This window comes from Lygodium microphyllum, chromosome 17 (genome assembly GCF_053477565.2).
Source record: "Lygodium microphyllum isolate KBCC chromosome 17, Lygodium_microphyllum_v1.1.10, whole genome shotgun sequence".
Taxonomy (NCBI): domain Eukaryota; kingdom Viridiplantae; phylum Streptophyta; class Polypodiopsida; order Schizaeales; family Lygodiaceae; genus Lygodium; species Lygodium microphyllum.
Genome location: NC_141151.1, coordinates 66,054,420 through 66,070,653, shown reverse-complemented (window position 1 = coordinate 66,070,653; position 16,234 = coordinate 66,054,420).

The window sequence follows — 16,234 nt, the reverse complement described above, 5'->3', positions numbered from 1 at the left end:
GCATCCTCAAGCCTCCTCCACCTCCAAGCTCCATCCTCCATAGCCGTGCGTGCAAGAAGAGAGAAGAGAAGAGAAGAATAGAAGAGGAGATGGTGAAGAGCTTCACCCTCTTGATCCCTCACTCTCACACACTCACTCCCTCACACTCTCACACTCCCTCTCTCAAGAGCACACACAAGCAAGAAGATGAGAAGGAGAGAAGAAGAAGAAGACTCTTGTTGCCACACACCAAAAGAATGAGCTTTCATTCACTTTTTGAACTTTATATACAAGCCCTAAAATCCCATGGGCACCCATCCCTTTTTTACATGACCGGCCATTGTGGCAAGGTCCTTTTTCCATTTCCCTCTCCTAGCCTTGTGCCTCTAGCCTATACCCATCTGATATTTTACAACTGGCACAGGAGGGGGCATGACGCTCTTTTACAAGAGTTTTCTAAGTTTTTTGAGGCGCCTTTTCATTTAAAGTTGTGCTTTTTGCCCCGGTTCATCTTTAGAGGCCGCATGCATGTCTTTGCTCTTTTTCCATCTCCCTGTTGCTTTTTCCTTCATTTTTCCACCATCTCGACTTGGGGTTAACATTACCCCCTCCTAGACGGGTGCCAGTGGCACGTCGGTGTTGGATTGGTGTAAGGGTGAGGGCCACATGTAAACTCAGGTGCTTGTGGAAGCTTAAGAATGATGTTTGTTGGAGCAGCTAACTAGATGTCATGGGTTGACGAGGGCCTCCGAAGTTGGTGGTTTGGCGCTTTTGGGGTGCCTAAGGGAGAAGGTGCGGTGCTCTACCTAAGGGGAATGCTTTCCTCAGCGTGTTGGTGCATTGTGCTCATGCTAGTGGAACGAGGAGGTGGGTCTAACCGCAGGCGAGCCTGGGTGATATCCCACACTTGAGGACCCCATTTGTGCCAAGGGGGGTGCGGTGCCAGTGGCTTAGGGTGACAGGTCTAACCATAGGTGAGTGTTACCTCCCTAGGTATGGCCTGCCCTTGATGGGCCCTAAGCGTAAAGTGGGGGAGCAAAAAGGGCTAGGGGGTTGGGAGTGGAGCCTGGAGTGGAGCCGGTTGACCAAAGCCATCGAACACGCCTAACTTAAGGACCCCTAGGTGTAGTGATCATGCTTTTTGTGGTGATAAGTGCTTTTACAAGTGGGTGATGTTTGACCAGTCTTTTTTTTTTTGTACTGGAATGAATGACAGCTAGGCCTAATCCTCTTCGTCTGAACGAGGGGGGGAAGGAGGGTGGATGGATTTGCACAAAAATTGGTGGCTTTGCATGTACCCTTTCAAGTTCATGCGGACATGGAAAGAGGTGGTGGAAAGGAAGGGGTGATTACACCTAGTGAATTGGCTGTCACTCATGTCCTCTAGGAGAGCTAGGCAAAAGAAAGGTAGTAGGCTAGCTCTCATCATTAAGCATGCCATAGCATAGCTATCAATATCATTGGGATCAAAAAAGAGGGGAGGCAAGCCATTCTCCTACGTTGCCGGATCTTGCTTGAGTAGGAGCTTAAGAAGCCTAATGTAATTATACGTAGTTATAAAATCGGGATCGAGATAGGAGGAGAATTCTGCGAGGAAGTGCGTCATGAAGTCGGTTAGGCTTCCTAAATCAAAAAGGAGGGCATCCTCAAAGGAGGTGGTGTTGGAATTGTAGATGATGGGGAAATCATGCTGCCCATGGAGGGTGGTGAAAAAATCCACACCTACCCTACGAGGATACGCCATGAATGCGGGGTCGTTCCTCTCGTAGGGTAGGGTGTTGCAAAATGTCATCCAGGCAAGCATGTTAATATTGCATATTCGCCTTCTCCAGAGGGGTTGGCAGTTGTAGCCCCTTACGGTGTGTGGCACTTCGTACACTTTGTCTTGCCAAAATTCTGCTTTCTCCTTGTCCCATAGAGTGGGGGTCTTTGCCCTGTTGTCCAACCATTTTTGGCCCAATCGGCTGCCAGCCGCGATCATCTCCTCCATTACTTTGATTGGCAGGACCCTTCTCAGGCTGTTAGGCATAAGGAAGCTGAAAGAGAAAGGGTCCTTTTCGATTTCCTGCTGTTCCCAGACCACCAGCTCCGCATGGAATTGTGTTGGGAGGTCATCGGGGCATGGTGGGAGGGATGCGAATGGCCGCACGACTAGCTTGGCCTGCAGCCGCCTTCTAGCTTCTTCCACCAATTTTTTCCATCACTCCTTGAGCGTGGCTTGTCTGTCCAAGGGCGGATCAAGTGGTTGATGTTCCTGAATGTGCGGCGAGGGGGGTTGTGGGATCACATCTTCTCTGAATCTGCCCATGTTGAATTCGAGTTCGGCTTTCTCCCCCTGCTGGTTTCCCTGTGGTGCTCTCTCTTCAAATCCTAGGGCATCCACTTCATGGGGGGTTAGGCTGGCCAGCAATAGGTATTTCCGTTGCTCGTCAGGGCTCAGCCTAACCTCCACAGGTTGGGGTGGCATTTGTAGTCCTGCGTGTAGGGCTCTGCATGCAATGCTGAGCTTCCTTTGTGCCACCTCCAACGATTCTCCCTCCTCTGGGCGGGTAGTGTCCATGATGGTGTCGAGGAAGGCTTTTTGTTGGGCACTGAAGGCCACTTGGGCGGCTTTTGCCTTGCTCTCTGCAATGATCTTTTCCTTTTCTACCAGAGCAAGGCGCCATGCCAGTGTCTTCACCCTCTTTTCATTATGCACCGCCCACTCCTCTACTTTCTTGTTCATTTCCTCCATTCTCTCCACTTGCTTTAGGGTCAGTATCATGAGCCTTTGCTCTTGGTCCTCCAATTCCCTGATTAGCCTCTCTTGTTCTTCTTTTTCAGAGTTCAACTGATTGGTTAGGCACTCAATCTCTTCTTGCTGCCCCTCCATGTCCTGCTTTCTTTTCTCATCCCTAGCGTTGAGCTCAGCCATGAGCTCTTCAACTTTAGCAGTTTTTGCAATGAGCTCCTGATATTGTATTATCAGGAGCTTATGTTCTCTTTGCATCTTCACTAGCTCCTGTGTTTCATGCTCAAGCTGCTGCCTCGAGTGCTCTTCTCTGTCATCCTTAGCCTTTATTTCCTGCTTAAGATCCACGATCTCCCTTTGCTGCATGGCTATTATCCTCATTTTGTCAAGCTGGAAGGTGTCTATTGATTCCTTCTCAGCTGCCAACTCAGCCACGGCTATCTTTCGTTCCTCCTTAGCTTTCTCCAATTGAGAGAGTAGCTCGGCGACGTATTCGTCGTAATTAGCTAGCGGCATCATCATTGTTTGGATGGGTGTTGTTGAGGCCTCCACCTTTTGTCGTTTAGGATCTTGCCTAGACTTTGCGTCTGTGGCCGGACGCTTTTGCCCTATAGCCGTAGTTTTAGTGCTCTTCCCCTGGGCTATCTCCTTGTTAATGAAGTACTGCATCCATGCCACAAGATTTAATACATCTGCACTGGTGGGGATGTTGGAGGTGATGGTGGTTGGCTCGGGTGGAAGGCACCAATAGAGTAGGAATTGGGTGAATTGGGGCTTTGCCCTTGCCCTCAGTGACAACGGGTGGCACAATATCCGGCACCTGTGTGCTTGACCCAGGCCTTTCTTCTCTATGTGGGCTCAAACTCCCCAGTTCATCTGCTCTACTTTGTTGTTCAATGGACCGGCGTGTAGCTTCAGCCAGGTCCTCTTCCTCCTTCCTTCTTAGTTCTTCCTCTTCTTCATCAACCTTTCTTCGCCTTTCTCTCTGCTCTTCCTTCTTTTTCTCTTTTTCTTCATTTTCCTTTATTTTTCTCTCCTATGCCTCCTGTTTTGATGCCTTCTTAGCCTTCTGTAATTCCTCCTTTTCCTTTTCTTCTTCCTATTTTTCTTCTTCTCCCTCTCCTTGGCCTCCCTAAGGGACTCTCTCTTGGCCTTCTCTAAGTCCTCTTTCTCTTTCTTGCGGCCCTCGTCATCCTTTTTCTTCCTTTGAGTTGTCTTCTTTTTGGGTTTCTTGGTCGCCTTCCTGCTTTCTTGTTCTTCCCCTTCTTCATCTGTTTCAGTTCTATCGATAGATTCTTCTCTGTCCTGGTGAGGGGGCATCCTATTGGGCGTTTCTCCTTCTCCCTTCTCTGCATTCTGCGTCTCTCTTACTGCCTCTTGGATAAGCGCAGTCAAGACCCCTCCATACCCGATGACAGAGGCCTTGGATGAAGCTTTCTTCCTTTTTGTAGCCTTGGAGGCTGGAGACCCTCTACCTGCTGGCACACTTCCTAAAGCCAATGCTTTAGCTGCCTGGTCGATAGTTTTTCGTAAATACCCGTTCCAATCAACTTCATTCAGAGTGTGGGCCGCTATGTTCTCTAGCACAGGCACGCTGATTCGATGCATCAGGGAGTTGTAGTGCTGGCTAGAGAAGAGCACATGTACTAGCTTTGCTTGCAGCCTAGCTTGTGCGTCGGGAATGTCTTGGATGCTGATGCCGTCATTGGTGAGCACCTCCTCCTTTTTCATTTTTAGCATAGCATAGACATCCCTCTTCTGTTTTCTCTCCATCTTTGCCTCCAATCCCAACGCCTTCTCCACCAAGGTTGGGTCTAGACGGACCTGCACCTGCTTGGCACTTTCTCCTCTACCCACCGTCACTGTGCCGCATTCTTGGTCTGGGTCATATGATCTGAGGAACTCCACACACTTCAGGTGGTCCAGCTCCTATGAGAATTTTTCAAGGTACTTGCTGAGGTTACATTGTTCGACCACCCTCCTACATGCTTCCTCCCTAGCCACCACAACTTCTATGTTGCGAATGGTTCGAAACTTAAGCTGGCTGAAGGCGCAGTTTTCTAGGTGGATGCGATATTGCTCTCTTTCCTCATCTGTGAACAGGAGTCGGTGGGTGCGGTCTTGCTACGACATCTTTTGTTCCTGTCATAAACCGTAATTTTCATTAGTGCTTGCGACATAATAATTTGTTGAAAAAGAAAAACTCTATGCTTTTGAATGAATTCATTAAGATCCAATGTAGATTCTCCTTTTTAGACTTTGACTTTTTGCCCTTTACTTCAAAATTTTCATGCCCTTTTCCTACCCCATCTGTTTTTCATAATATATGTCTATGTGCTTCACTGACTTTGCTTTGATTTACTAATTCTGATTTGATTCGCCTTACCCCCTCCCCTTCCAGCTTGAGAAGAATCTTTCATAGGATTTAGGGTCAGAAGGTTAAGGGCTTTTGACATGGAGGTGTAGGGGTTACTTGTGAAGGAGCCAAGGATAGAAATTGGGATTGTATTCCAAATGAGCTTCGCGGTCTAGATCAAAGGGCTGAATCCCCACGTACGCGATGTATGTGAGAACATCTGTTAGGAAGTCACCAGAGTTGACTCAGCTAGCAATGTGTAACTCTTCCTCGGTCAACAGCGGTCAAGGTAGGGGTGTCCTTTGATGTGTTCTTCTATAGGATGGCCCCAAAGAGTGGTTAACACTCAATATGAGGTTGGCGCGACATATGTGGGGTCGTACTCTATTGTTTTGATAGCGCAGCGTTGCTCAACGTTGGTCATTATTCGGTATCCTTCAACTTCCCATTGCAACCTAAGAGTGTACCAATACTTTAAGAACTGGGATTCCATCTCAGCAAGTCTTGATAGCTCTGCAACTTCTTGGTCAGTGTGGCAGAAGTGGTTCGCTGATCATACGATGTGATGAGGCGTTGTTTGATTGCTTGCTCTTTGGAGATCTCACTGCTGAGCAATTCAGCAGCGGAGGTAGCGGCTTTTGTGAACACGAATTCAAACGTTTCCCAAGAACAAGGCATCGTTTGAACTTCGGTTGCGAAGGATGCGTCCAATAGGCCTAAGTCCAGTCGAGAGCTAGTGACACAAAAGTGGTGTCCAGTCGCTTAATGCAATCCACCACGTCATCCCCTGTTTCTTCAGCTAAATCAGCTGCTAGTGTGAAAAAGGATTTCCTCTTGTAAGAGGGTCTAAGGCCTGCAGCAGGTGGGTGGGGTTTGGTAGGACTTGAGCCTTTGGCAACGAAAAGTTGTGGTTGTGAGTGTTCTTGAGCTTATGATTGGGTCGCTGGAACTATGGCTGGGTTAGCAGCAGCCTCAGTGATGGCCTGCTGCTTTCAGGATGGATTGGGAAAGTTGAATCGACTTTGGCAGGTGATGACTCTTGTGATGTTGGCTGTCGCTTGGGTCAATAGGCTTGGGCGACTCTCTTGGGTTCACGCGTGGATGAACTTGATGGTTGCAAGTCAGGCAAGCTCTGCGGCTTGTGGTTATGAGGTTTTACGGTTTTTGGGATGATCAAGCTTGAGGCTGGCGTACTAGTGGTGCCTTTGGCTGTGTGGGCCTTAGGTATCCATATCCAAGCATTGCCTTCATAGTAGCCTTGTGCGTGCAAGAGGGCTTTGGGGACCCATCTTTGACTAATTACGCGTCCATTCCTATAACTGCGTCTGGGCCTCCTAGGTTTAGAGTTTCTAGTCTTATGAGGGTAGGAGCGTTGACTCCTAGGCAGTTGTTGCGGCTGTTTAGGCATCCATTAAAGGCGAGGCTGTTGGGCCTTAGCTTTGGCTAATATGGGTTGCGGTTTATGAAATTGGAGGAGTGGCGGCCGCGCACTACCCCCCTCCTTAGACTTGACTACATATGTTTCTATCACTGGCTTTGTGGCCCGGGATGAGGTCACGCAGCCCTTGCTAAAAGCTGTAATAATGCAAACATTGCCTATTGCGAGGTGGATGCGTTGCGATGCGTAATCAACATTGCATTGAGCCTGCTTTTTGAAAGTTTGCCCCAGTAGCGACTCCATGCCTATGTCTTTGGTGTCTAGCAACACGTAAAAAATCAGTGGTACAGTCGCAGACTCGATAGGGATGGCGGCTCTGCACCTGCCCAAAAGTGCGTATGAGTGGGCCCCATATGGGCTCAATTTGGCAGTGGTAGGTTGAAGTCGTGGTTTGCCAAGTTGGGTCCAATGATCGTGAGTTAAGACATTGCATTCTGCTCCCTCGTCGATCAGGGCATTAAAAGTACATGTTTGGTTGGCAGTGACCATGATATGGAGGTATGCGGGCTCTACGGCTTCCTCATCCTCATCTCGATTTCAGTGATTGTGGCTGCTCGTACTTTGACATGCGGTTCTAACATCGGTGGCTCATGCAAAGAATGCATAGGAGGGTAGTATTTCTTGACACGACAACTGCCATTCAAGAAGCCTAGTCCTTCACCATCTAGGGTCTCAAGTTTGACATTGCCTGTTCGGCTGATCGCACGAACTTTGAAGGGTCCAAGACCTCTAAATTTCATTTTTTGCTTATGCTACTTAACTGAGTAGAGGAGCACTAAGTCACCCTGTTTGAACTCGTGCTGCTTGATGTGCTGGTCAAACCAGCTCTTGCATCGCTCTTTCTCACATATCAGTGCATGGGTGGCTAGAAGATAAGTCTCCAAGAGGAGTTCAAGTTCAACCAGGCGTTGTGTCCATGCCTCCTTCCCTTTCCATCGTTCTTGAAGCGCTATTCTCAGGCTAGGAACGAAGAATTCTAATGGTAGAATCACTTCTGTTCCATATGTCAGCCTAAAGGGGGTTTGACCAACAGCCGTTTTATAAGCTGTGCAGTAAGCCACAAAGCTGCCATCATCTTGTTGTCCTAGTCGCTGCGTGAAGCAGAGACAACCTTGGTCAGGACATTGACAAGAATCTTATTCCTTGATTCAGCTTGGCCATTTGCCTGAGGGTAGTATGGCAAGGATTTGCGATGGATGATGAGGAAGGTGGACAAGAGATGCGCGATCACTTGATTGATGAAGTGCGTGCCTTGGTCACTGACCAGTTAGATGGGGCAGCCAAATCGTGAAATCACTTGCTCCCATAAGAACTTAGCAGTCGTTCTAGCGTCATTTTTTCGTGTTGCTCTTGCTTCTGCCCATTTCATGAGGTAGTCCCCACAATGACGTACTTGGCCTGCGAATACTGTGCCGCAGGACTGATGTGTCCAATGAAGTCAATTCTCCATGTTTCGAAGGGTTGTCGAGCAATAACTGGGGTTAATTCCATTTGATCCTTGCGAATTGGAACCTTCATCCGCCGGCACTCTCACAGTGCTTAACAAATCGTGCTGCGTCGCGGAAAAGTGTGGGCCATCACAGCTAAGACTGCAGCACCTTTCGTGCTATCATATCCCCGCTAAAGTGCCCTCCAACAATGCCGCTGTGTGCCTCAGAGAGCACATCATGCATCTCATGCTCGCAAACACATCTACGCAGCAATCCATCTTGCCCCAGCCTATAAAGTTGGCCTGCAATTAGTTGATAGGGCTGGATCTTTAAGATTAATCGCCTAAGTCGGGCTTTTTCTATCTGTCGGTCAGGCAGTCCGTGCTCAAGCACTTGGACTATGTCATCTGCCCAATATGGCATTAGATCAGCCTTAAATAGATCTCTCTCGTTGGAAAGGTTAAACAGATGGGCGTCGGGTAATTCATCAACAACACCTTGTCCACAGCGGCTTCTCCGGTGGGAATGCATGACATATGATCAGCCATATAATGTTGTTTTCCCTTCCATACCACCACGGAGAAGTCGAACTCTAGAAGCAGAAGCAGCCATCGAGCTATGCGTCCTGTAGCGCAAGGTTTGTTTACTAGATAGAGCAAGGCTTGATGGTCCATGAAGAAGGTAAAGGGCGTGACCAAAAGATAATGCCGGAATTTCTTCACAGCAAATACCATGGCTAATCTCTCTCTTTCCATCGTTGAGTAGTTTATTTCCATCTCAGTGAGTTGTCTACTAGCAAAGCTCACTGGATAGTCTAAATTGTATTCACCAGGTTGGCACAACACTGCCCCCACGACAAACTTAGAAGCATCGATATGCACGTGGAAAGTAATGGTCCAATCTGGGGCTCGTAGGATTGGTGCTGTGGTCAGAGCCTTCTTCAACTCTTCGTATTCCCATTGGCATGCTTCGGTCCATTCGAAGGCAATAAGTAGCTTGTACAAGGGTCTGGCGATCAACGGATAATTCAGCACAAACCGCCGATAGTATCCAGTATGGCCTAGGAAGCATTGAACTCCCTTATGGTTGTTTGGGGGTGGAAGGTCAACAATAACCCTGACCTTCGAGAAGTCAGTGGCAATGCCGATCTTCGACACCACATGCCCTAGGATGCATCCATGCTTCACCCAAAATTGGCACTTTAAGGGGTTCAAGGAGAGACGATATAATCGACACCACTCGAAGACTGCTCGGAGTTTGTCTAGGTGTTCGATCCACATTGAGTGGACACAGAGGTCATCGACAAAGACTTCTAACTCCTTGCAAAGCATGTCCTTAAAGATGGTGCATATGAGGCATTGGAAAGTGGCAGGGGCATTAGTCAACCCGAAGGGCATGACTATGTAAGCAAAGATGCCCCACATAGTGGCGAAGGCAGTCTTATGCGTGTCCATAGGATGCACTTGCACCTAGTCGTACCCTGAGAAGCCGTCCAAAAAACTATAGGCTTCCTTGCATGCCACTCTCTCAAGCATGTGCTCCGTGTACGGCAACGGATAGTTGTCCCTCTTGGTAGCAGCGTTCATCTTCTTGTAATTGACGCACACTCAGATTTTTCCATTCTTCTTCATCACGATGACTATGGGCGATACCTAGTCTGTGTGCTCAATTTCGTGAATGAGTCCCTCTCTCATCAGCTTATCAATCTCTTCTTTGACAGCATGAGCGTATTTTGGATTCATAGGGTACATTCGCTGCTTGACCAGTGTTGCATCTGGCATCATGGGTATGTTGTGAGTCACGACACTCGGATCTACCCTATCCATGAGAACTGTGTTGCCCTTGTCGTCATGCGAGACGTAAGGATATACGTACGTCTCTTCTTCAGTTGGTTCTTCCACGTAGTGGACAGGAGCGTCACTCGGTGGATGGGTTACGTAAGGACCAGGCGGTCTAGGAATGCATGTAGGATTTATTTCCATACTAAGAACAGCTAGTTTAATGTCATTAGGTGCAGGGAGGGCCAATGGAGCTCCCCTTCCGAAAAATGGCTGCGGCCTGTTCACTAGGTAAGGCTGGCCGTATGGTTATGAGTATGGAAGTCTTCTTGGAAATCTGCAATGCGCGACGTCATGACCGAACCTACCGCAGTTAGCACAAGGTCTTGACCTAGGGTCTTGACATTTGGCTGGCAAGTGGTTTCCACCACAGTACACGCATTGGACGTGTGGGCTTGTTGGTCGTCTCAACATGTCTTGCAACTTGGCTAATTCCATCTTAACGTTAGCCAAGTCTTGGTTTGTCTCGGTGGTTTTTCCCTTATCCTGGGATGATGGGGCTGATCGCTCACTCGAGGCTGACGCTCTCTCTAAATTTCGCGAGTTGGTTTGCTCAGAGTTCGAGCTCCTATAGCTTCGTTCCTTCAACTGATCGTCAACTCAGATGGCTTCCTCAAAGACCCTAGCTAGCGCGTCTCGCTACAAGCTCGAGTTGCCTGCCAAAGCCTTATATATAGTTCCTCGTTCCGAATCCCGCTGATGAATACAGTTGATATTGCTCTTTCAGTCGGCTGCTCTCCAATAGGAATTCTCTTGAAGAGACTCCTCACGTGGGTCATGTAATCGTGAATGTCCTCTTTCTCTTTTTGCTTGACGTTCATCAAGCATAATAGTAGATTATCAGAGTATTCGGGCTCGACAAATCTCTTAATTAAGAGATCCTTAAGGCCATCGAAGTTGGCTCGCTCTGCGGTATCTAAGCTCGTATACCACGTCCTACCCTTATCGCCCAAGCAAAGCCCGAACGCTTGAGAGCGTTGAGTTAGGTCGTTGAGGCCGTTGGCTTTGCAGACTTGCTCGAACTGCTCAACAAAGCTGTATGGATCGTCAGGGGGTTGGTACTTATCGAGTTACTTGGCAATAATAGGGATTTTAGACTGGTTCTTTGAGCCCTGGTTTGCTCCTAATCCTACGAGCAGCGATGTCGCTAGAGCCGTGGCACTTTGCTCTACAGCCGTGTTATGGAGCAGCCGCTTCATGAGAAGCTCACTCAACATTAAGTCTCCTTCTAGTGCTCTCTCATGGTCCGTTCGATTTTTGCCAGTCAGATTCAGCATCGCTGCACCTCTCACAACTCCATGCTTTGCCTTTGGCTCCTAGCCTGCTGATCCCTATTGTATTCAGCTATGCTTTGCAATGCTTTGCGGGCTAGCTTTCTCTCCTCTTCTAGATCTGCGATATAACGTTTGTTGTCCCGCCGTGGTGCTCATATCAGGCATGAGCATCATAACTGCTGACCAGCCTACTGCTAAATAGCATCTGGAAAGACTCCTAAGTCGAATTCCTTGTTAGATCTGCGGTCTGAACTTTCTTCTGCCATAGTCGAGTTCTCGTGCTCCACAAGCTATTGATCAGGTTCAATAGACTTGTCAAATCCACTTCGTCGGTGCCCCTTGCTTGGTCCTACTTTGCACGTTGATGGTTTGTTTATGTCTTGGGTCCTCTCCTACTGGTGGGTTCCTTGAGTGGTTTATTTGGGTGAGTTCCTTCAATTATTGAATACAATCCTCAATTTATGGTCACTCAATGTGTGTGTCTTTTCCTATGCACTTGTGCTCAATTAGGCTTTCAGTTTCCTTAAGTGTACTTCAAGCACGGAAATTCAGGGTGAGTGTAGCAACCAATTTCTAGGCGTCTTACGCACTCTCGCGTTGTTTCGGGCTTGATAGGCTTGTTGGTCAATTTTCTAGCCGTCTTGGCAGGATTTAGGGCTTCTCTAATATGTTGCCTCATTTGTTTTTTGTCCAATCAAGCTTTACAACTCAGCGGTTTGCATCTAAGTCTCTGGGTCTCGCAACTGCCTACTTCTAGCTGCTTAAGCGGCTGTGCCCTACGATTTTGCCTATTCCGTGTACCAAAATCAAGTTCTGAGCATCCTAAGGGCTTCCAACAATTTGCGCTGCTGAGTTCTAGCCGGGTTAGGTCAAATTTCTAAAAATTTGATAAAAATCTACACTCTCTCCAACTAGTCCGAATTGCAAGGTCCGAGTGGGTCACTTGGACGGGCCGAGGCACAGGGCCGAGGGCCGAATTCTTGACTCGGACAGAGTAGACTCGGACGGGGTTACTCAGACGGGCCGAGGCACTTGGGCCGAGGGCCGAATGTGACACGTGGCCGAGGGCCGAATGTTGAACGGGGATGGGCCGAGGACTGAATTATTAGCTCGGACGGGCCAAATCAATAGGCTCGGATGGTTTGACTCGGACGGGCCGAATAATGGACTCGGATGGGGACAGAGGGCCGGTTAGGGTTTCGGGCCGAGTGGGCCGACTGGTAAGGGGCCGATGGCCGATTCTGGGACTCGTCCCAAAAAAGGCCACTCGGACGGGCCAAGTGCAGCGGCGCAACGACCGCAAAGGGACGATTTTGGTCGATTCGTGCGATTTAGGCAATCATAGTAAGCAATAACCTCCAGATCCTATCTAGGGGGATAGGGGAAGGGATTCATATACCTGAATAGAGCAATAGGCTCATCGATGGTGCGATCGAATCGAATCGTGGAATGACTCTCTCTCTCTCTCTCACTGAAATGGTCACAAATGAGCTCTCCCTTGACCTCTTGGCTCTTATACCCCTTCCCGGGTATGGTGCTGGTGCCCCCAATCACTCACTTGTCGATCTTAGGCATCACAAGCAAGCTTTTTGACATTTTTTGCACGATTTTTGCCCTGTTTTGCAACGGTAAACCCTACCCTTTTTCGGTCCTAATCCTAACCTACGCTAAATGCAACAAGAATTGAAAGCATAAAATTGAAATGATTTCTCCATGTTTTCCAATCCTCATACAAACAAAATACCTCAAAATACTTACTTGTTTCGAAGATCAAAACACCCAACTTCTTACCTCAAAATACCTCAAAATACCGTTTCAGAGATGAATCCCTTACTTCGATGCTCGATATGAGGCGCGCAAGTGCTCAAGCTTGAATCCGTTTATCCCGGCAACAAAACCAAAATGTGGGAGCTTTCGCTCAACCGCCAAGACCCACGGACCGCTTGTTGTTTCAAGAGTTTCAAGCGAGCTCTAATGGCTATCTCTCACCTAGCCGACGCACCGTCAATCCTACGAGTGTAGTGAGCTTACCTTGGTGCCGATATGAGTTTCCTCCTCTCTCACACACTTTAGTAGCTCCACGATCCTAGATGCAAGCTCAAGCATCCTCAAGCCTCCTCCACCTCCAAGCTCCATCCTCCATAGCCGCGTGCGCAAGAAGAGAGAAGAGAAGAGAAGAAGAGAAGAGGAGATGGTGAAGAGCTTCACCCTCTTGATCCCTCACTCTCACACACTCACTCCCTCACACTCCCTCTCTCAAGAGCACACACAAGCAAGAAGATGAGAAGGAGAGAAGAAGAAGAAGACTCTTGTTGCCACACACCAAAAGAATGAGCTTTCATTCACTTTTTGAACTTTATATACAAGCCCTAAAATCCCATGGGCACCCATCCCTTTTTTACATGACCGGCCATTGTGGCAAGGTCCTTTTTCCATTTCCCTCTTCTAGCCTTGTGCCTCTAGCCTATACCCATCTAATATTTTACAACTGGCACAGGAGGGGGCCTAGCACTCTTTTACAAGAGTTTTTCGAGTTTTTTGAGGCGCCTTTTCATTTAAAGTTGCGCTTTTTGCCCCGATTCATCTTTAGAGGCCGCCTGCGTGTCTTTGCTCTTTTTCCATCTTCCTGTTGCTTTTTCCTTCATTTTTCCACCATCTCGACTTGGGGTTAACAAAAGATGATGCTGTTCAAGGGCTTAATTTTGTCTTTTTTCTTTTATGTTAGAGAATCATCCTTAGTCATTAAGTGTTATTTTGACAAGTAGCACGTCTAGAGAATTGAAGGAATCATGGGCAAGACAACAATAATAGGAGTTAATGTTGAATGGCTAGGAGGAGAAGTAGGAGAATCTACAACCATGGATGAGAAAATTCATACAACCTATATAGAGGATTACCAAGATGTCGGTACCTCTAGAGGAGTGCCCTTGATCTATCATTCTCCTACTAGTCATATGAAAGAAAAGGAACCAATACCTCTTACCCAAACTTAGATTACTTCTTCTCATCAAGTGATTGGAAGATTATAGTATTTAGTGTTGGGTATAGAAATCCTATTGCAAACTTGTGTAGTGGTAAACAAAGAAATCTCTAACTTTCAATCCCTTACCTCTCTATTGAGAAGGTCAAGGAGTCAGCCCATAATGAGTCCATATCAACTAAATAACCCTAAGATCAGGGCTTCTAGGCTTTCAAGGAAGAAGAAGAAAGATCTAGATTACCATGTGGCCTAGCTCAAGATAATATGGCCTTCTAGTGGCTTCAATAACACATATGGGGATCAAGTCAAACTTTAGCAATTTGCTATAACTTTTGAGGAGAAAGCTATGGGCTGATATAGTATGTATAGTATTGGCCATTCTACTAGTCATGATGCACTCAAATCTACCTTTCTAAGTAGATTAATAAAAGATAAAATAGCCGTAGATGTGTTAAAGAAGTTTAAAAAAATCAAACAATCAAACAAAAGTCTATGCTTATGCAAGACTATCCACAAAAGTTCAAGAATGCTCAATAAATTTGATGCTGCGCAGATAGGCCATCATTGGAACTACAAAGTTCCTATTTTGTGAAGGGTTTAGACAACAACATTGCAAGTGTAATTTGTAATATTTAATTGCAAGAAAAAGCCACTACAGGTGTTTTGGTTTGATACTGCCCAAAGGGTAGAGAAGAGACTTGGAAAGAGCAAGTCCAAAAAGAAGGCCATCAATGAGTCTCCTAACTTAGAATTTGATGATTTTGGTACAAATGACAGCAGTGATGATGAGGATTCTTCATTATATCAGAATCTAGTAGTGGTCTAGTGATTCAAATGATGAAAGAGGGAAAAGAAGATAGAAAAAGAAGTCCAAGAAGGACATAGAGTCCTCTAGGGATTCGATGAACAATAAAGATAAAGAGAGGAAGATAGCCTTGGAGAAGAAGCTAGAAACGAATATCAAGAAGTAGTTGATGGATATAGGAGTGATGAATCCTCAAGTCTCGTACTGTTTGTTAGAAAATTGGGCATGAATCCAAAGAATATTGATGTAGTCCAACTATGAGGAATGCTAGGATACAGTTAGCACCACAAGCAGCACATGTTGATTAGATTGTACTTGAAATGACACCATAAAGAGGATCTAGAGAGTTTGGTAAGAAGGGTCAACCACAAAAAGAGTGGGGTAATGACTAGCCATGAAGGCCATTGAATGGTGCTCAACAAAGGCCAAGAGGACCTTGTTACTGTTGTGATAACAAAGGACATTTTGAAAGGTGAGAAGGATCAAAGCTTGCTTGGAAGAGCTATGGTGGGAGAGCAAGAGCAAGAAAGAGAGAGACACAAAATGGGAACTCAATAGTCACAATGTGTGACTGGGCCTTCCTTTATTCAAATTGTCACTAAAAGAATAAAGAATAAAGTGATAGTGATGGGTGCCCTCCATCTGCAGTATGCAGTGGCGGTTATTGTCAGTGTAGTAATACACGGGCGGCTAGGCAAAGGTGCCTTTACCCCCAACAACCTCACACTTAAAGGAGAATTTGTCCCAATGAGGAGTGAAAAGAAAAAGAAAAAGACAGTACAATGTACACATGTACAACAGGATGAGGAAAAACATCATCTCATCCAATGCCCTGAGGAAGGCAAAGTGCTTAGTAGTGAGGGTTTTTGTGAGCAAATCTACAGGATTTTCATTAGTGGAGATCTTGACAAGGTCAACAGACTTGTCCTCCACGACCCCACATATGAAGTGATACCTCACCTCAATGTGTTTCATCTTTACATGGAAAACCGAGGGATTCTTGGCTATCTGAATAACACTCATAGAATCCGAATGCTACATAGGTATAACATCAATCCCAAGGTCATGAACCAAATGGCCCAACCATATGGCCTTCTTGCAAGCCTCAGTGGCTACAACATACTCGGCCTCAGTGGTAGATAGAGCCATACACTTTTGAACCCTGGACATCCAAGAGACAACACCTCCAACATAGATAAATACATAGCCAGAAGTGAACTTCCTACTATTTGGATGTCCTGCATAATCGAAGTCTGTGCATCCCACAACTCATGTATCTTGGCTGCCATAGTAAATACACATATCTGTTGTGCCCTTCAGGTATCTCATGATACCCTCACGACATCCCAATGCTTCTTGCCAGGTGTGGCCATATAGTATGCCACAACACCAACTGCAAAGGC